Source organism: Zalophus californianus, chromosome 5 (assembly GCF_009762305.2).
Source record: "Zalophus californianus isolate mZalCal1 chromosome 5, mZalCal1.pri.v2, whole genome shotgun sequence".
Classification (NCBI taxonomy): Eukaryota; Metazoa; Chordata; class Mammalia; order Carnivora; family Otariidae; genus Zalophus; species Zalophus californianus.
In genome coordinates this window covers 133,056,812-133,075,189 of record NC_045599.1, presented here as the reverse complement: position 1 = coordinate 133,075,189, position 18,378 = coordinate 133,056,812, and the positions used below count along the sequence as shown (strand labels likewise).

The following is an 18,378-nucleotide window of genomic DNA, read 5'->3' as shown; positions in this document are numbered from 1 at the left end:
CACCTGTCAGAATGTATAAAATTAACAACACAAGAAACAACAGATATCAGGATGTGGAGAAAGGGGAACTCTCTTGCACTGTTAGTGGGAATGCAAACTGGTGCAACCACTCTGGAAAACAGTATGGAGGTTCCTCAAAAACTTGAAAATAGAAATACCCTATGATCCAGCAATTTCACTACTTGGTATTTACCCAAAGGATACAGAAATACAGATTCAAAGGGGTACATGCATCCCGATATTTATAGCAGCATTATCAACAGTAGCTAAATTATGGAAAGAGCCCAAATGTCCATTGACTGATGACTGATGAATGGGTAAAGAAGAAGTTATGCATCCATCTGTCTATCTAAAGAATGAAATTTAAATTTTTTTAAAAAATTAAAAAAATGAAATCTTGCCATTTGCAATGACATGGACAGAGCTATAGTATATTATACTAAGCAAAATAAGTCAGAGAAAGACAAATACCATATGATTTCACTCATATGTGGAATTTAAGAAACAAAAAAGATGAACATGGAGGGAAAAAAAGAGAGAGGCAAGCCAGAAAACAGACTCTTAACTCTAGAGAATAAACTGATGGTTACTGGAGGGTGCATGGGGGGATGGACTAAATGAGTGATGGAGATTAAGGAGGGCACGTGTTGTGAAGAGCACTGGGTGTTGTATGTAAATGATGAATCACTAAATTCTATTCCTGAGACTAATATCACACTGTATGTTAACTAACTAGAATTAAAATAAACATTTGAAGAAAGAAAAAGGAAAGAAAACTATGCTGTGTATAAACCTTCAAAACAAAAGTGACAGACACACACACACACACACACACACAAGAATATTACCCAGCCATAAAAAAGAATGAGATCTTGCCATTTGTGACAATATGCATGGACCTAGAGAATATTATGTTAAGCAAAGTAAGTCAGAAAGATAAATACCGAATGATTTCATTTATATGTGGAATCCAAACAGCAGCAACAACAAAAAACCTAACAGACACAGATTCATGAATACAGAGAACAAACAAGTGTTTGCCAGAGAGAAAGAGGATGGGGGTTAAAAAAGTATTATTGCTCCATGCCTTGATTTCCTCATGAACAAAAAAAGTGGAGCATGTAACACCCAGCTTTCTGTATTAATATCAGTTTTTTTCTAAAGTGCTTTTTTAAATATGTGTCTGTTTGCATGTGAGTATACATAAATAAATTTTGTATATATTTATAAAATTATCAAATGCCCCTTCAAATTATCCCTGATAGATGTTGTCATGTAAATACCTTTTTAGGAGCAGATTTTGGGGAACATATAGTAGTAAGGACCATGTACAATGAAGATATTTAGCTAGTTATAGTCAAAACGTTGTGTATTTTCATCAGCTCTATAGAATGTTTGGTGTACTATTTTGGTATGATACCCTTAATAAATATTACCTGATATTTCTCATTGATATCATTGGTACCATTACATTTACCCAGAACATTTCTCTTTAAATTGATAATTTTTGACACTAATATTAGCATGAGAAAGATTTTAGAAGAAAAACAACTTAAAGCAAATAATAACATTCAAAATTATGTAGAGTACCCAAACTTTGAAGTATGTAATTTATTTTCCTCTCTACTTTTGATATCTAAGAGAAAAAAAATCCACTGACTTATGGAAGGTAATCCAGGTAGATGGCTGTCCTTTTGGCCCTGGACTGCGCTGACATAAAACTCATCCCCTTCACTGGCTTCCAGAAACCATCTAATCACACTGGCATAATTTGTTTTCTGTAATTTTATTCAAGATATGTGAGATTATAAGAAGGGTCACATTGCCCATTACACTGAATACAGCGTTTCACTTCAAAAAATCCTGTTGTACTCATTTCTTGTCTAAGTTTCTGCCCTCTCCCTTTCTGGCTGCTCTTCTCTCATATGATAATTGGGTCTCTAGATTTTCTTTCTTTCTCCTAGGAAACTTCCACTTACTGCATCTTTCTCATGTGTATATGAATTACCTAGGAATGTTATTAAAATGAATCAGATTCTGCTTCAGTAGGTCAGGACTGGCCTTAAAGTTGTGTATTTCTAACAATCTTACCTGTGTTAACTGATGCTACTAGTCCATGAACCACATTTCAATAGTAAGGACCTCATGATGAATTCTTGTGCCCCATAAAGGTTTCACTGTTTCCCATATCCCTCTAATTCAGTGTATCAAATTATTCCTCAGTGATAGATCTTTAAAGAAACCTAATCTAGTCTCTCCTTCATTAAAGATAATATTCCTCCACCTAATTTCCAATGTTCTTGGTACATCTTTGCTCTCTTAATTTGTAAGCATGAAAATCTATTTTCTTCCTTGGTGCCTTTATTCATATTGTTCACTATAATCAGAATGATACTCTGTGGCCAGCTCCCCATTCTGTCTTTAAATGTCTGACTCCTTCTGATTTTTTATTTCTCAATTTAAGTGTAACTTCTTCCAAGATTCCTTAAGAATATCATAAGAAAAACAGTACAAAATGCCTTATAATATTCACTCTCTGGCAATGCTACAAATCTTTGCATTCCTTGGTGGTGTACTGGGCTCACTTATGCTGTTTTATAGCTCCCTTTATATCCACCTTTCAAATTAGTACTTAGCTAAATGGAACATTTTAAACAATTTAAATTAGTTTCCTATTGCTGCTTTAAAAATCAATACAAATTTATTGTTTTAAAACAACACAAATTTATTATCTTAAAGTTTTTGATATCCAAAATCCAAAATGGATTGTGGGGACTCTGGGACTCACCATACCCACTCTCACTGTCCAGGTTCTTTAAAAAAATGGTTAAGTCAACTTGTTTGTAAAGATGAACTTTGGATAGATGAGCTAAGTGCTATTCATTGGCCACGTACACTATTGGTATCTGCCTGAGCCAGCACAATGTGGCAAATACTAATTTCTGTTGTTTTCAGTGTGTATGAGGGTGTGTGTGTGTGTGTGTGTGTGTGTGTGTGTGTGTGTGTGTGTGTGTAGAGATAGGCAGGGTTATATGAATATGAAAGATTTCCAGGCTTTAAAGGAATTTAAATGAGATCTTGATCTGTTAGATTGGTTGGTTTGTTTTGATTTGAATTATTTTACTTATATTTTTCAGATCTGCTCTATGTTTTCAAAGTACATTTAAAAAATGTTTCTGCTTGTTCCATCAGAGTGTGTAATTTTAGGGCATCTGGAGTAAATTTAATAACATCAATATTAACATTTATACAAGGAATTAAGTCACAGAACTGTAATGGGATCCATAAAGACAGGTTTGAGACAATAAACTTGGGCAACAACTAGATAGTAGACATTCTATGGTGATTACAGTAATCAGACTAATCTGTGGGGACAAAAAATACCATTACACTTCTTCTTAATGGTATTCTAGTTACTGACTTTCAAAGAAGAGGAAGGTGAGGAAAGATGGAAACCACTTGCATATGTGAAAGAAAATAAATAATGAAAGTATAATAACTTCTTACTCCCTTCTAAGGAAAATTGATCCTGATAACTAGATGAAATTTTGTCTGTTAAGCTTAAAGTCTTCATCTTTTACATAAGAAGTCTGTATGTTGGAACAAACTCTCAACCAGTCTTCAGGGATTTCATTATATCAAGAACCTAAAAATCCAGAAAGCATAAAACTTGCTTGTGGTTGGAACAGCAAACTCTGAATTCAATATCACTGGACGGTTTGGACTTTGTGTAGTCTAACCTCACTCTGCATATAACATTTTGTTAGATTCTAAAAAAGATATACTAATCCTCAAACATCTTCAAAAAACAAGTGTCCTTCCCTTGTTGCAAAGCCATAGGGTTTGGGGAATCCTATGTATAATAGTGTACCAGCACAAGGCCCTAGCACACATACTTATTTTGGATGGAATCAAGAAATGAGACAAACTCACTGTTCCTAAGTAACTAGCCCAATATGTTGTGAGATCCTTTTGCTCCTTCAACCCAGATTCTGTTATAACATTAACACAAAAAAACAGTTTTATATATTATATGATTATTTTTTCAAAAGTAGGTATCTTTTTTTCTTTCTGTGGTTGACAGACTGCAGGAAAACACCCAATGAACTTTACCTCCTGATATTCACATCCTTATGCAGTCCTCTCTGACCTATATAATCAATATGAGATTGTGGCAATAATGGCATGAGTCGTTCAAGGCTAGATTATAAAACAAATATTGGTACCACGTTGTGTTTTTCTTCAATATTTTGCTCCAGAAGTCTATTGGTATATTGTGATGACACTCAAGTAGCCTTATGGAAGGTCCACATGGTGAAGAACCATGACCTGTTGTCAATAACGAGGACCAACTTATCAGACATGTGAGTAAGCAGCCATATTGGAAATAAATCCTCCAGCCACAGCTAAGCCTTCAGATGACTACAACTGCAGTCCCAGCCAGCCTCTTAACTATAACTTCGTGAGAGACCCCAAACCAGGACAATCCAGGTCTGATGCACCTGATTTTCTGACCGTCAGAAACTGTGAGATAAAATACATTATTGTTTTAAGCCACTAAATTGTGAGGTGATTTATTATGCAGCAATAGGTAACTAAGAATCATCTTTCCTTATCTTTCTTCTTTGATTTTTCTTCTTTACTTTGCATCTCTTAATCCTAAGCATCCCAAATAATATATTTTCTCACCATCATTGATCTGGATCATAATACCTGTATCACCTAACCCTTGCATTTATGTATGATAAGCTCAGTAGAACACCCATATTTTGAAGTTTCCATGAGGGAACTTTTCTTTTGCAATTATAGTTGGGTTTCAATAGAAAAGAAAAGAGAAATAGAAAAATAAAATAGCTGCATATATATAATTGGACCCTGAGATAAACTTTAGCTGAACAGGCTTTTAGTTCTTTTAGCTGCTATTCTTCCTATTTTCTGTTTTTAGCTGTGACTTGATGATTTGTTTTCTGCTTTAGAGACTAACAATGTCTATCTTAAAATAGCAATAACAGTATCCAATATATAATTTTATACATAGCTACCGACTTTTTTCTTTGACTTTTACATTAAGCACTGACATTTCAGTTTTGACAGTTTATTTACCACATAATTAGGGTAAGTTTCCCATTAAGATAAAATGAACAGAAAAATATTATCAGAAATAACAAATGGAAAATGAAATGTGCTGTAATATAACCATGTATATAACACAAAATGTAGTATATTAAATACTGACAAGTTGATGTGAAGTGTTGAGATCTTTTTTTTTCTTTTGAAGCATTGAGATCTTCTAAAAAAAGAATCACACCCTTTATTCAAACTCAGTGTAAAATAGCGTAAAGCTGTGGTCTGTTTCTTATTTATCTCTTAACTCTGTTCTGATTTCCAGATTGATATAATAACGTTAATTTGCCACATAAATATTTTGGAAGTTAGTTTTACTTCATGGCTGTTGTTTTTAAAGTTTCAATTTGTGCTTTGTTATTGTTTTATTAATATTATTACTTTTATTATTAATTATAGTGTATGTTCTTGCTTCCTTGCTTAGCTGCTCATACTTTGTAAACAGAGAATCATCTCTATACCTGGTTGCATTTTCTTTCCTCTGCTTCTAGTGGAATAGAAAATTAACAAATTAGTATATTATAAAGGCTTTTTTTCTTCAAGTGTTTTCTAATTTTCAATTATTTTTTTATATTTATTTGTCCTGTCCAAAAATCTTTTGTAGAGTGCTTTTTAATAGACTTCTCATAAATAGAGTATCAAGAAATAAGGTCAATTTTTGAAGGACTATTATGACACCACATATTGAGGTTATCTTTTTAATTCCAGTATATTCTCTTGTTTTTTTTATGTCTCTTTTTATGTTTCTTGCAAAACTTCTCTGGAAGTAGATATTAGATTTTACTTCCTGGAAAATGCATTTTTTTAGTAACTGTTGTGATTTTGTCATGTTGTCATAGTGGTATGTATGTGTGTATGTATTTAATGTATTTGATGTTTATCATATTTGCAGCATGGTCATTATATTTTGCTGAGAAGAAGCTTGTGGATAAAATAGCTTTTAAAATAGGGATTTTTTTTTAATATTTTATATTTGGCAAGCCTATCAATTTCTCATCGGATTCAGAGGAATGATTTTAGGAAAGTGGAATAACCAAATCTCCTTTAAGAACTGAGATAATTAAAATGCAGGAAAAGTCTTGGAAGGTACCTATTGTGTCCTTTCCTGAGAGTACCTTTTTTTAGAAACTTTGAAATTTTGAAATCCTAAATACTAAAGAAAATAACCTTGTTATATGCAGTTATATATTTTCATTGTAAGAACTTTTCCTTGAAATGAAAACATTTTTAATTTAACTAAAATTATATTTATGAATAACTAATATGGATCTTAGACTTAATTATCACCAATAGTTAAAAGCATTTTGTGGTTCCTAGGTAATAATGATATTGCAAAGCATGTATCCAAAAGATCACTATATGAATTTTAGTTAAAATAAATGTTCTAAGAATAAATTTTAGTTAAAATAAATTTTCTAAAATAAATTTCTAAGAATAAATGTTCTTAGAAATAAGAAAACCCCTTTCTCCCTCCACAAGGAAGTCACAGCTGAACTTTTCCTGGTGGAACCCAACACGGCTGTTGGCTTTGTAACATTACCTTGCTGAGCTTTGGGATCCTAATGTGGACACCAGCCCGTAAGCCTGTGCCAAGGTTCGAAGGGCAGGTCAGAATGTATCCTAGTCGCTCATTCCACATGAACTCCCAGCCTCGCGCTTGGATTAAGCGTTCCACCTACAACAGTGAACAAATGGAGTTCTTAGATATCCATTCACTCGGTGCATCTGCAACATCAGGGAGAAACGTGTACTGTATGTTTGCCATGAATTAAATTCAGGTAAATTTGTATTGCTTCCTTAATGGAAAATCATACTATCCAAATATTAAAATGGTCCAATTAAATTAGATGAAGCATGTAAAGCACTGAATGCAGTACCCAGCAGATACTAAACATTGAGTGAATGTCAAAAAAAAATAAATAAAAAGGAGGCGGCGGTGGGGAAGATGGCGTTCCAGAGCCTCCGGCTGGAGTACCTACAGATCCCACCGGTCAGCCGCGCCTACACCACCGCCTGCGGTGCCAAAATACTGCCACAATGCCAAAATACTAGTTAAGCTGGGCAAAATATGGAAATATGGTAAATGATGGTTATGGGGGGGTGGAGTTGGGGGGAATGGCTGAAATAGGTGATGAGGATTAAAGAGTACGCTCATCATGATGAAAAAAAAGTTAAATAAATAAGGTATAAACTTCCAGTTAATTTGTTTGTATATACATACATATATATATATATATACATATATATATATATGTATATATATATATATATATGGGTTTCATGGATGATAGTTTTGACATGATAATAATCAATACTAGCATTTCTGGTATATGCAAAAAAAATGATTCCAAAACTTCCCCCCAAAATTTTATGATTTTAACTAAATCTTTTCTGAAGGATGCTTGCATCTCTGACTTGAGTGACCTAGAGGTTGACACATTTTAAAGATGAATCAAGTTAGTTTTAATTATACATTTGTCAATAAAAACTCAGAACAATGGCCAAAGAATATCATGAAGACTGTATAATATACCAGTGTCCCCTTGGATTTCACATACCTTACAGTCTTTTTAGTCTTCTCCAAACCTAACCTTTAATCATGGCTACCACTACATCCCTTATCCAGCCAAGTATTCTGTAAATGAAACCCAGCATTGCCCAAAACACAGATGTCATTTTTTGTTTTATGAGGGGTGAATGGAGACTAGAATTGCTAGGGGCCCAGATAAGGTAGCTATCCCTCTTTGTCCAAGATTGAAAAGGTATAGTGGGACATGGGACATAGGTTGTAAAACTGGTAAGAGTCCTAGGCAAACAGGGAAGGTGAGAAAGTTGGTCTTCCTGAAAGATTTGGTATATGGATTAACACCACTGATATAACTTGAGTACATACGTTATTGGTCAGTTTGGTAGACAGAATAATGACTCCTTCCAGAGGTATTCATCTTCTCATTTCCAGAACACATAAATATGTAACTCAGTGAAAAAGGGGATTTTGCAGATGAGATTAAGTTAATGATATGGAGATGCAGAGATTATACCGGATTTTCCAGGTGAATACAATGTAATCACAAGACTCCTCATAAAAAGGAGGCAGAAAGGTCAGAGCTAGAGAAAGCAATGTAACTGTGGAAGCAGAGTGAGATTTTGAAGATGCAACATGGTGGATTGAAGGTGGAGGAAGGAGAAATGACAAAGAATATAGCCCCTAGAAACTAGGAAAAAAGGAAATAGATTGTCTAGAAGGACTAAATCGGCTGACACAATGCCTTTAGCCCCAAGAGACAGATTTTGGACTTTTGACCTCCAAAATTATGAGATAGTAAATTTGTGTTGTTTTAAGCCACTAAATGTGTGGTAATTTGTTACAGCAGCAACAGGAAACTAAAAAACAAATTCCTGAGTTTGTGCTTATTTTTGGACTGTTTTTATGGGTTTGTTTAATCACTGTTTTCATCTTTTATCCATTTGATTAAAAACATATATTTGCGGGGCGCCTGGGTGTCTCAGTCATTAAGCGTCTGCCTTCAGCTCAGGTCATGATCTCAGGGTCCTGGGATCGAGCCCCGCATCAGGCTCCCTGCTCAGCAGGGAGTCTGTTTCTCCCTCTCCCTCCTTCCCTCTGCTCTTGCTATCTCTCTCTCTCAAAATAAATAAATAAAATCTTTAAAAAAACAAAAACAAAAACATATATTTGCTGTCAATTATTAACATCTTACTTTGTGCCAGGAATTGAGCTAAGATTTTTCTGTGTTTCATTTTGATATTCTTCCTTTCAATCATGGACTCTTATGTGTAAATGTGCATTTCTTCTCTCTCTCTCTCTCTCTCTTTAGCTTCCATAAATTACTGGAGTGCCTGGGTGGCTCAGTCACTTAAGCATCTGACTCTTGATTTTGGTTCAGGTCATTATCTCAGGGTCCTGAGATTGAGCCCTGTTTTGGGCTCTATGCACTGGGTGTGGAGCCTGCTTAAGATTCTCTCTTTCTCTTCACACCGACCCCACCTCTCACTCCCTCTCTCTAAAAGAAGAAAGAAAAAAGTGTTTAACTTCCATAAATTACTAACAATATTAACTTAATGTCTTTTAATCATTTATTAATTAGAAAACACTATAAATATGCACATGCACTGACATTTACACATAGTTTCAACCAGTATCCCTTCTTGATTAACGAAACCTACCTGTGGAAATTCTGACCATGGTGAAAGAGGTAACTCATAGATACAGAGCATGATGATGTTTTCTTGGCTCAAATGTAATTCCAACCTTTTTTTCCTGTTTCCCATTATGTCCTGACATTTTTATCCAACCTACCAGAGACACAGGGAACACTGCTTATACATCAACAGCATACAGCACCTTGGATTAAGAGATGTATATTTAAATCCTGGTTCTAACACTAAAGCTTAGGCAATTTTTAAGGCTTTTAATCTGTTAAAGTAGTTTGGCTGAAATATAGTATGCTTCATTAAAAAGGCTTATATGCCAAGAAATCTAAGAGTAATGGATTCCAGGGTTCTCTTAATTACTTAATGTTAGCATTTTTCAAAGTCACCTTCTGTATTGTTTTCTGGCCCTTCTCTTTGATGATAACAGTGACTTTCAGCCTCTAGTACTCCCAAAATAATGCCCCATAGCAGGAAGAGTAGGGCTAGACTCTACTTCTTTCATCATTTAGTTTATCAGAACTTGCAGAAGCTCCCAGCATATTTCATTCCGGATTCAATCAGCAAGAATTAGGCCTGGTGTCTAACACTAGGTTACAATAGAGGGAGGAATTGAGTAACTGACCTTCTCATCCTGAAGAGGGATGGGCTAGGCACTGCTGTGAGGAAGACTACATTAGGAATTGTGAATGTTTAGATAACTGAAGGAGTCTGCCATTTACTTGTTAACTGAAGTCACAAGAGAAAGACAAGCGGTGGTTAATTTGGATGAAATCATTAACTAGAAAATGATATCTGCAGTAAAAAAAACAACGTAAGCAAATTATAAAAGCACAAGAAATAAACAAACACAAAAGGAGAGATAGCAGAGGGTTGCTAAGTTTTTCTTGTATGGGATCATAAAAAACTGGACAGTACTACAAGATGGACATGATTCCTGCTATGTGCTTTACAAATGTCAGTGTTATTACCTTTTAGTCACATTGAATAATGATGAATACTTGCAGTCAGTTTCCCAGAACCTTCAAGGTGTGATATATGTGATGTATGTGATATATGGGCTAAGGTCAAATTTTATTTCATAAATCAAGGGAATGTATGACACTAAAGTTTAAAGATTAAGTAAGTTCAATGACACTAAAGTTTAAAGATTAAGTAAGTTCTTTGTCTTCTAGATTATCAGGTCATAACTGTATATTTAGAAAGATATCTCTAAATATGTCTCTATTCCATATTTTATTCAAACTAATATTTTGTTTCTCTTCAGATCCCTTGTTTACGTATGCAGAATGTATATGTATAATAATCAATATACAGTATACGCATCCAATTAGATTTTTGTCACATTTGGCCTCATGGGTTTCTAACTATGCACTGTGGACCAGAACTAGCTAAAGTTCACAGTACTCCTTTCTTTTATTTGCAAGTATAATTATGACTTTTGAATTTCTTCTGGTTAATTATCTCCACCCTGTGGAGGTCAGGGTGAGAGCTAGGTTAATAATACCCTATTTTGAAAAGAAATGATCTACCTCTTAAAATGTAATAGGAGTACAGGTATTAGCCCTTCTTTGCAAATATGGAGGCTGAAAAATTAAAAGATGAAATAGTTTGCCTACTGTCATATCACTAGGTCACCACTAAATCAGAGCTCAGTACCTTCCTCAGTGGTCATTTTATTGCTTTCCTCTCTGTCATCTCTCATCCTTGTAGTATTCTGCTTAGACACAGTATTCTTAATCTCAGAAATGAATTCAAGCTGAGATGTTTGTAGGTGACAATGGCTTTTGAAAACATCAATATTTTATCAGCAGCTTTCAGATGTCTATAATATAGCAATATGACAAGGCCCAAGGAAGAGATCTATTTTTTTAAAATGTGATTCCATTGTTGGGTACTTACCGAAGATCAGCATGAGCCCCAACTCTGATTTGTGTATCTAGGCCATTCAATGCTAGAGAATTTCAAAAAATCTACTCTTTACACTTAAAAAAAAAAAGGGATTAATTGACCAATTACTAATGAGGAGCTTGTATTTTTATATTTGTGTTAGTGTATTCAGTAAGATTTCTATGCAAAAGTGTTTTCAACAAGTTGAAAGGCTATGAGGTTAAAGGTAACATCACATCAGCTCAAATCAGTGGTAAACACAAATCATGGGAATGATAATTATAACATTATTCACAAACTTAAGAAACAAAGATATTTTCTTGCTTACAATGTTACCTGTAAATTTTCAAGTATATTTTAGTTAAATAAAAGAAAAATGATGAGATATCATGTTTAAGCAACTTGTCAAATACTCATGTATTATGTATAGTGAGGTGCCATGATAAATGGAAACCTGCAAATAGATTGCATAGATATTCTCTTCACATGGTTTATTGTTGTGTTCTGCATTACTGAAGTCTTGGATTGTACTTTACTGTCCTAAATGTGATAAATATAACTAAATACTATGCTATCTTTTATTTTTCAAATATAACTAAATACAATCATATTAAATAATTTAAAAATGGGCCATTAAAACCACATATAAGTAAATTTCATAGCATTATACCAAAAAAAATCTATAGCTTCATATTTACACATTGATGTTTATCCATAAGAGATAAAAGTATTTTTTAAAGATTTATTTATTTTAGAGAGAGAAAGAGTGTGTACTGGAGTGGGGGAAGAGGCAGAGAGGAGGGAGAGGGAGAAAAGCAGACTTCCCACTGAGCTTGTAGAGCCTGAGGGGTGACTCAAGGTGGGGCTTGATCTCATTACTCTGAGATCATGACCTGAGCTGAAATCAAGAGTCCTGATTTTTAACCAACTGAGCCACCCAGGTTCCCGGAGATAAAATTATTTTTAAAGTGTTTGTAATTTCTTTTCTTTCTTTTTTTTTTTTTAAGATTTTATTTATTTACTTGAGAGAGAGAATGAGAGAGAGAGAGAGCACATGAGACAGGGGAGGGTCAGAGGGAGAAGCAGAATCCCTGCTGAGCCGGGAGCCCGATGCGGGACTCAAACCTGGGACTCAAACCTGGGACTCCAGGGTCATGACCTGAGCCGAAGGCAGTCACTTAACCAACTGAGCCACCCAGGCTCCCAAAGTGTTTGTAATTTCTTATGTTGCCTCAGTTTATAAAACGAACTCAGTTTTTAAATAGCATTTGGATATATGGAAAAAAAGCATCATTAAAGGATAATACACTTGAATAATTATTTAATAAATATGTTTGCTTGTTTTTTTTTAATTTTTTTTGTTTACACAAATAGATTTAAGATTCTTTATATTGAGTTTTAAAAAGCACAGTGTTTCCCTGGAGACTGGTTTTGAAGTGACCCCCCCACACACACACCCAAGAAGTGCTTTAAAATGTTCCAAAGGGAGTGCTTTCCCAGTAGAGAAAAGGTTGGGATGCTGGAAGAGTTACTACTAGTAAAATTGGCTTTTGGTTCACAGAAATACCAAGTAGCCCCTGTCCATTGGAGTTCAGTTCTGAATAGAGAAACCGCATTTCCTAGAATAGAGAATGCTTCCATTCCTGCTGATCAAATGTTCTCAATTGTCCATTTCTCTTTTTTTTTAATGTTTTTTGTTTGGGCCTAATTGACACACGATGTTGCATTAGTTTCAGTTGTGCCCCAAGTTTATACATGATGCTATGCTCACCACAAAGGTAGCTACCATCTGTCACTGTTAAAATATCATTGACTATTTTTTACCCTATGCTTTGTCTTGACCAACAAACAGTCGGTCTTCTTTCCTCCCTGCAGGTCCCTGAATTCTAACTGCTCCCAAGTCTGAGCAAAAGCTAAAAAAGTGGAACATGCCCTCTTATTCGCTTATCCTAGGAATCTACTGAGTGCAGCAAGACTCTCTTCCTGTCAGACTACAAAGATCATTTTCCCTTACTTGTCCAACTTTCTCTTATAAGAGAAACCTCACCACATAAAGGAAAGCCTTTCTTCCTTTTGATTTTGAGACACTTGTAGATTTCTAAGATTGAGGCGAGATCCCTTTATAATAAACTTTGTTCTGAGTAAAGTATTTCCCCATTTAGGTCTAGATGTATATTTATTTGACAGCACCCTGTGGCTTGAGTTAGGATGAAAAGAGAGGGGCAGAATAAGGCCAACTGTTTGTTCTGACAAGAAATCCCAGCAGATTTCCACTGATGTGGCCCCTTCTGCTTTTATCAAGCCCCTATCCATGATACATTTTTCTTTAGTGAGGCTACAGAGCTGGGACAGGTGGGGAATTGCTTGGATTCCTCTCCATGTTAGCACTCAGAGTAAAGATCCGTTAGACAGTGAAAAGTTGGAGAAAAGTCTCAGCCAAAACTGTGATGTTCTTTTATTGTGGTCTGCCTCATCATGGATTGAGAGATAAACATGGCATCTCTATCTATCTGCCTATTGATATCCACAAATAGAGGTGTCAAAGAGTAACAAACCACAACAAAATAGTTTGTATCAAGTCTGAATTTATTAATTTGGCAGGAAAGAGAGATCCATATCACTCTGGAGAGAGTTCAGAGGTTCACTCTGGTAGTTTTGAGTGCTAGATATAGGGCCAAAATGGACAAAGTTACTTTAAACTATGACAGACTTCTGAAGACATTTTTGATTGGTTACTAAAAGAAATCTAAAAATCTCTCTTTTGACTGATCGTTTTTCATCATGACATTTTGTGGGGGGATATGAAACTGGGGCTCAGTTTCAAGTTCTGGAATGGTTTAAGTCTCAAGCGGACTATGGACTTGTGAAAACATAGAGAATTTCTTTACAGAAGGCCATGATATGCTTCTGAGATATTAATCTTTAACACAGTAGGTGAAACATGTAATGCCATCAAATATGTGTCAAATAATGGTAAAATGTGTATTAGGAAAGTATTATGTTCTTAAAGTCCAGACATATCAGAATCCTACATTGTCAACATTGCCTGCTCCCATGAAAAATTACAAGGAAATGTGTATTTAGGATAAAATAGGCAAATTTTTAATAGAGGTCTAACAACCTGGGCTTAAGGTTTTATTTTTTTTTTTCCCCCTGTCCTTAAATTCAAACCCCAGCCTCAACATGTGATTAGTCTGCTACGGTGTCACGAACTGGTTGGCTTAAACAACAGAGGTTACTCTTTCAAGATTCTAGAGGCACAAAATAAAAAATCAGGGTGTTGGCAGTGTTCATTCCTTCTGAGGGCTATCAGGTATTTTGGAAGTATAATTAAAAACAAAATTCTCTCCTAATCTAGAGACCTTCCTCATAAAAGTAGTAGAGAAAGAAAATAGTTTTATTATTGAATGATCATTAAAGCAGAATGTGATGCTCTAACAGGCAATTCACTAAGAGGTTACAAAGACAGAGAGGAATCTCAGCCTTTTATATAGTCAAGCAGATACACAGATAAACAGATATGTATTCTCAAGATGAACAATAATTAGTCTGGACAGCAGCATTTTTTCCACTCATAGTTTTTGATAGATTCACCTGGTAATTGCGTTGACCACCTCTGTTAGCTAATTGGCTTTATGACACGAAAAACAAACTTCTCATGTCTTTATGACACAGGAGGAGGTTTTGCAATTTGGAGCAAATGCTCATGAAGTTAGGCTCCTGTCCTTCCACAGACACTGGGAGATAGGGGTGCTATCTCTCTTGATATTTCTATTTCAAAGAAATGGCACCCAGATCTTTAAAAAAGACATTCTTAACTCATAAAGTGGACAAAAAAAACTCATTTATTTTCTAAAAATATTTGTGTACATTTCAAAGAAGCAAAGGAAAAACCTAGGCTCTCAAATTTTCTAAAGTAAATGATTTAAGAGAAGGGAAGTGAATGGGATGTCTCTTTTATTCATAAAAGGGAGAATTGAAACTCTTATTTATTTTATTTTTATTTACTCTTATAAAGGGAAGGATCTGTTCAAGGCCTCTTCCTGCCTTGTAGAAGACCAACTTCTCCTTGTATTTCTTCACATCACCTTCATTTATGCTTGTCTGTCTCTATGTCCAAATTCCCACTTTTTATAAGGATACCCGTCATACAGGACTAAGGCCCACCCTAAGGCCCTCATTTTAAATACTTGACTACCTCTATAAAGACCATATCTCCTTTGAGTTCCGGAGGGTTAGAACTACAACGTATATATTTTGGGGGGGGGAGGTGAGAGGGGGATAGAGTTCATTCCATAACAGCATTACCTGCAAAGCTAAGAGATGAAGAAATTAGCGTTAACCAAAGAAAAAGCCACACAGGTGGCTGGCTGGAAGATCAAGTAAGAAAAAGATACACTTCTTTAGCTCACTTCTTTAGTCATAGTAAGTACAAGAAGGCAGAAGCAGTGTAAAGAAACAATACCACTAGTTTGTAAGGGATTTACCACTTGCACACTCCTGCCTCTTAAAAGGAGGAAGAAAAAAGTTCTTGACCTTTTAATTCATTATGATTTTATCAATCAGTAAAAGTAGTGGAATTAGAGATAAAAATTTAAAATTTGCACCTGAAGCCTGGAAAGATTTGCAATTCTTTTTACGGATTGTCTCAAAATTGCAGGCAAACACTTAGCTGGTGAAATGCAAACTAAGAATCTTAAAGCAATGGGCTTCCTTGAGGGGAGGGAGGGGGGCTGTGGAAACCACTCTGCCCTGAGGCAAGTAACCATTTGTAAAGGACTAGTCTATTTGCAATCCTCTAAGAAAAGGATTTTTACTCATTATACGAGTAAAAATGTCCTCTCTGAACAGTTATAAGAAAATTTATCCCTTCTTTACCAACCACAAGCCAAAAGTCCTGAATACTTGTGCAGATATATATGTGGAGAAACATTATTGAAATTTCTTATCCTATCTCAGTCTTTGGTGATTTTTGAAAGAGTACCAGAATGGAATGTTTCAACTTACTGGAAGTACCCTTACATCAACTGAATTTTGAGCTAAACCATTTGGGAGTCTGAGTTCTGGACTAGGTGCAGAGTGAGGTTGGAGAACAGCCAAGTCTCCATTCTTTGCAGCCAATTGGTTGTTTGCATCAATAAGAACCATGACAAATAATCACATTAATTCCCCCTCTTGTGTAACCTGCTGTCTCGGCTAGACTTTACGTTAGCCCAAAACCTCGAGTAGGGAGATTCCCACTCAAAACTGTAGGGGAATGTCAAAATCATGGGTCAGGTAAAGCTGTGATTACAATGGTAAGCCAAAATAGACAAAGGTCAGAACAAGGGTCAGAAAAATTGATAAATTAGAGGAAACACAAGCACTAAGTACAAGTGTTGAAATATGAAAATGACTGAGTAAGAGCAGAAACTAGCAGATCAAGAGCAAACCAAAAAATATTTCCAGATGAGGTTATTTTGGTCAAAGTTCAAATGAAAAGAAATGCATATGCTTGAGGTATGTATGTATGTATGTATTTATAAATCAATATGTGCCAGGTGTTATGTTGCATATGGGTGGATGACTAAATTCAAAGAATCTGGAGTAGAACATTAAAATATTTTATTTTCGATTGAATTAAATGCATTAAAGTTATATACTAGTTTTATTGAAAAATACTTTTGTTACCAGTGAGAGTCTGTATTGTGTGAATGGAGGTCTTGGATTCCCCACGAGAAGATTTACGTGGGAATCCGTGCTGGAATAAATACAGCCAAAAGGAAAGTAGCCAGCACAAAGCCGTTTATTAAAGTGAAACTACACTCAAGGTGGGAGAGCAGGCAGAATCTGGTAGATGCAACGAGCCCCTAGGTTGTTTTGGGATCGTATATTATCAGGTCTTTCTGAGTTGGGAGGAGCTGTGACGTACAGTGGGGTGGTCTCTTACAGAGGCTCCTTCCACTCATTTGGGGGATTCCTCCAACAGGCCGGGAGGGGGAGTTTTTGACCCTATAAGATTAGTACTGCAAGTGTCATAGCAGCCTTTCTCCATGGGGTGCTGCACCTGCAATGCAAATGCATTAAAATGAGTCTAGGTGTTACTCTGGGGTAGAGGTGGAAGAGAAGAGCTCATGCTCCTCACCTGTGGCTCTTTGGTCCATCAGCCCCAAGGTGTCAGAAGCCGCAAGGTCAGGATGTTGTGGGCCTGGCTTTTAATGTGTAGCCACACATTAAAATGTGTAGGTAATCCTTGCCTCCAGCTCAGGTCTCTTATCATTCCCCATCAAAGACTTGGGACTCTGCCTCGGGGCATGCCTTCTACAGCTCAGGCCAAGCTTCTCTATGGAACACTCGGAATCTAAATTAATTAACTATAAGTTTTCAGATATCTCACATAAAAAGCAGAATTAATATTAACATAATGCAATGGACATTTTGAATACATTGTATAAAAGGTAAATATACTAAAGCAGTGTGTTTGTTCTGTTTCAGATTTTGTATTCTGGTATATACCACAGGTATAAAATGGCACAATATATGAGGAAAACCCAAATTCAGGAAAATGTAATAAACAGTCAAGGCATGAAAATTTCATTATAATGGTTAATCTTAACAAAATAGTGGATCAGCAGAACTCAGCAATTTGATTACACGTAGTATACAAAAATATGTTGAATACAAAAATATGTTACCTAATTTTAGTTGCTCCAAGTGTGTACTTGAAAGAAAAAAAAATTATGTAAAGAATAATTAACTATTGAAAAAAGTGAGATCTTGATTAATATACTTTAACGGGTATCTGTGAATCATTATAAGCTGGCAAAGTTATGTCAGAGGACAATTTTGCTAAATGATACATGCTCTGATTTCATAAAATATGTATGTAGATGCATGCATATGTACATATATGTCTACATATATACATATAACATGTAATTTATTTATTGCATGCAATTTATTTGTTGCAATATAAAAATTGATTTAATTTTTAAAAATAATTTAATTTCTAAGTAAATCTAATACATTGAAAGATAGAACATGTTCTAGTTTTAAATAGATGAGACGGTAATTTCTGTTGGCCTTCACTTCCCTGCAGAGAATTTTCTTTTAATGGTCTCTAAGGAAAGATAATGATGCAGTATCCCTGAGTGAGCATCTCATCTTCAAGAGAGCACAAGATTATAGTTTTTAAATGATAATGAGTTTGAATTA

At 35.2% G+C, this 18,378-nt stretch overlaps 1 pseudogene; it reads right to left on the bottom strand.

Annotated features, from left to right (window-relative positions):
• The window catches only part of LOC113928460, a 55,140-nt pseudogene extending 45,726 nt beyond the window's left edge, over positions 1–9,414 (bottom strand).
• Between the last annotated feature and the right edge of the window lie 8,964 nt (positions 9,415–18,378).